At 44.3% G+C, this 4,027-nt stretch overlaps 1 protein-coding gene across 1 annotated transcript in view; it reads left to right on the top strand.

Annotated features, from left to right (window-relative positions):
* Nucleotides 1-4,027, top strand: part of ANXA10 (annexin A10) — an 80,421-nt gene that overhangs the window by 72,778 nt on the left and 3,616 nt on the right. The window lies entirely within an intron of this gene.

Below are 4,027 nucleotides of genomic sequence, written 5' to 3'. Positions count from 1 at the left end.
CATACTCAGGCAATTACACAGCATATGGAGTCAAGCAGAAAATGTCAAAGCACTACAAATTTTTCAACATAGTGGTTTTTTAAAACCACTTAAAAGGCAACAGCCAGACAATAAACTCTAAAGCTGTATTTGTAATTAAGTACAAATGTTTTTACTTTCAGGTGATAGTCAATTGCACATCCTTTGGTGCATTCATGTTCAAAGAAACAAAGGCTCACAGGCCTGAGACAATGCACATTGCATCCACAACATGCATGAGACACTGAGAAACTGATAAGGTCTGATGCAGATCATTATACACATCACAGCCCTGAAAACTCAGTGAAAATCATTTTAAAAATTCAGTCAGTTCAGTTCAGTTCAGTTCAGTCACTCAGTCGTGTCCAACTCTTTGTGACCCCATGAATCACAGCACGCCAGGCCTCCCTGTCCATCACCAACTCCCAGAGTTCACTCAGACTTGTAATTTTAATAGAGTGTTTTATCCTCCAAGTGATTTTTAGAGACCAGCTTCTTAGAGGTAGCCAGAAAGTGTGGATAACATGCTAATCATCAAGAATAATTTATTTACTTATACTTACGTACAGTAATTTTTATTAAGTACAAGAACCTCTGTATCCTCGGAACATAGGAGGAAGATTGACGCTCACAGTCCCCTGCTTCTTTGTTATTCTATTTCCAAGAAGAAAACCTGATTGGATTAAATATCTGTCTAAAAGTGTCATGGGCAAGGCTATTGAGTGACTTGAAAAAGGAATGGCTGTCTGCTGTCACCCTGTTTGTTTAACCTATATGCTGAGTACATCATGAGAAATGCCAGGCTGGATGAGTTACAAGCTGGAATCAAGACAGATGGGAGAAACATCAACAACCTCAGATAGGCAGATGATACCACTATGATAGGAGAAAGTGAAGCAGAGTTAAACAGCTTCTTGATGAAGGTGAAGGAAGAGAGTGAAAGAGCCAGCTTAAGATGAAGTATTAAAAAAAAACCCTAGATCATGGCATCCGGCCCCATTACTGCATGGGAAAAGGTGGAAGTAGTGACAGATTTCCTCTTCTTGGGCTCTAAAATCACTGCGGATGGTGACTGCAGCCATGAAATCAGATGATTGCTTCTTGGCAGGAAAGCTATGACAAACCTAGAAAAGCAGAGATATTACTTTGCCAACGAAGGTCCACATAGTCAAGGCTACAGTCTTCCCAGTGGTCACATATGGTTGTGAGAGCTGAATCATAAGGCAGAACGCCAAAGAATTGATGCCTTCAAACTGAGGTGCTAGAGAAGAGTTGTGAAAGTCCCTTGGACAGCAAGGAGATCAAACCAGTCAATCTTAAGAGAAATCAACCCTAATACTCTTTGGAAGGACTGATGGTGAAGCTCCAGTATTTTGGTAATCTGATGCAAACCAAATGACTGACTCATTGGAAAAGAGCCTGATGCTGGGAAAGATTGAAGGCAGAAGAAGAGGGCGTCAGAGGATGAGATGGCTGGATGGCATCACTGACTCAATGGACATGAACTTGGGCAAGTTCCAGGAGATAATGAGGGACAGGGAGGTCTGGCATGCTACAGTCCATGGGATCGCAAAGAGTCAGAAACAAATGGGCAACTGAACAATGGGTGACTGGATTTACTCTGTGACTCAGCAGTAAAGAATCCGCCTGCCATGCTGGAGCCAAAGGAGATGCAGATTCAATCCCTGGGTCGGGAAGATCCCCTGGAGGAGGGCAGGGCAATCCACTCCAGTATTCTTGCTGGGAAAATCCCAGGGACAGAGAAGCCTGATGGGCTCCAGTCCATAGACTTGCCAGGAGTCAGATACGACTAAAGGGCTTAGCATGTACATTGGATAACTTCAACTCATCTTTCTCCAACAAGAGTAAAGCTTTGCTGGTGAATGACCTTGTGAAAATAATCACATTACTGATTCCAATTATGCCCCAAGTGAGAGCCCCCTAATAATAAAAACTACTTTGCTGAGGTGTGTCAGTGCAAAAAGGAAAGTGTGTGTACTCAGTGTCGCGGGTTATGGAGGAGAGTCCTGTGTTCCAGCAGTCAGAGATCTCATACACAGGACCACATCAAGTCAGGGCCCTCCAGTGTCAAGTTCAGGGGAAAGCTGTTTTCACCAGCCCTCACCAAGGAAAGCATCTCTGATTTTCTCCAATGCACTCTAATTACACAACTTAAATACAGAAACTCGGTTAATCATTCATTTTCATCACTTCAGCTTATGGCAGTTTGCTAGTAGTGCATGTGCATGCATGCCTGCTCAGTTGCGTCCGACTTTTTCAACCCCATGGACTGCAGCCCCCCAGGCTCCTCTGTCCATGGGATTGTCCAAACAAGACTACTAGAGTGGGTTACCATGCCCTCCTCCAGGGGATTTTCCTAACCCAGCGATCAAACCCATGGTTCCTGAATTGGCAGACAGATTACTGAAAAAAATAAAAGTTGCTCAGTCATGTCCAACTCTTTGTGACCCCATGGACTATACAGTTCATGGAATTCTCCAGGCCAGAATATTGAAGTGGGTAGCTGCTCCCTTCTCCAGGTGATCTTCCCAACCAAGGGATCAAACCCAGGTCTACTGCATTGCAGGTGGCTTCGTTACCAGCTGAGCCATCAGGGAAACCCAAGAATACTGGAGCCTATACATAAAACTGGATCTTCCCTGTAGCTCAGCGTAAAGGATCTGCCTGCAATGCAGGAGACCTGGGTTCGACCCCTGGGTCGGAAAGATCCTCTGGAGAAGGGAATGGCGATCCACTCCAGTATCTTGCCTGGAGAATCCCATGGAAAGAGGAGCCTGGTGGGCCACAGTCCATGGGGTCACAAAGAGTCGGACACGACTGAGTGACTAACACTACTGCTACTATACATAAAACATTCATACCTCAAAAATTAGCTGATCCTTCCTGGCCACTAGGTGTCACCATCACTGCATTTGAACAGGCAATTTGAACTTGCTTTGTGCAGAGGTATTCTTTCTGAAGCTAATACACAGAAATTAATTTTTGTGCATTTTTCAATACTGGAGGTTAAATCAGCAAGTATTTCGAATACCTTGAATTCTTATGTGCACAGTTTACTACAATAAGCAGATGTTAAAATAAAAACCTAATCGTTTTTCTTTCTGACTTACTTCAGAAAGAAAAACACCAATACAGTATACTAACGCATATATATGGAATTTAAAAAGATGGTAACGATGACCCTATACACGAGACAGCAAAAGAGACACGGATGTAAAGAACAATCTTTTGGACTCTGTGGGAGAAGGCAAGGGTGGGATGATTTGAGAGAATAGCATTGAAACATGTATATTATCATATGTGAAACAGATCACCAGTCCAGGTTCGATGCATGAGGCAGGGTGCTCAGGGCTGGTGCACTGGGATGACTCTGAGAGATGGGATGGGGAGGGAGGTAGAAGGGGGTTCAGGATGGGGAACACATGTACACCCATGGCTGATTCATGTCAATGTATGGCAAAACCAATACAATATTGTAAAGTAATTAGCCTCCAATGGTTCATCAACCAGAGCTGGGACCACCTCCCAACCCAGGAAGAATGTTTACATAGAGAGAGCAAATGATCACATCTGCATCCTAAAATGCAGCACCTGGGAGATGATGAGGAGGCTGGCCAGGTTTAAAGGGAGAATTATAGAGTCACAGATGTAGAAAACAGACTCATGGTTACCAGCGGGTAAGAGGAGAGAGGGATCAATATAGGAATTTGAGATCAACATATACACACTATATAAAATCTGGAGAAGGAAATGGCAACCCACTCTAGTGTTCTTGCCTGGACAATTCCAAGGACAGGGGAGCCTGGTGGGCTGCTGTCTATGGGGTCGCACAGAGTTGGACACGACTGAAGTGACTTAGCAGCAGCAGCATATATAAAATCGGAGAAGGCAGTGGCACCCCACTCCAGTACTCTTGCCTGGAAAATCCCATGGATGGAGGAGCCTGGTAGGCTGCAGTCCATGGGGTCGCTAAGAGTTGGACACAACT

This window comes from Bison bison, unplaced genomic scaffold, assembly GCF_000754665.1.
Source record: "Bison bison bison isolate TAMUID 2011002044 unplaced genomic scaffold, Bison_UMD1.0 scf7180017864316, whole genome shotgun sequence".
NCBI classification, from domain to species: Eukaryota; Metazoa; Chordata; class Mammalia; order Artiodactyla; family Bovidae; genus Bison; species Bison bison.
The sequence above is the reverse complement of the archived record's forward strand: the minus strand, read 5'-3'. Positions and strand labels throughout refer to the sequence as shown.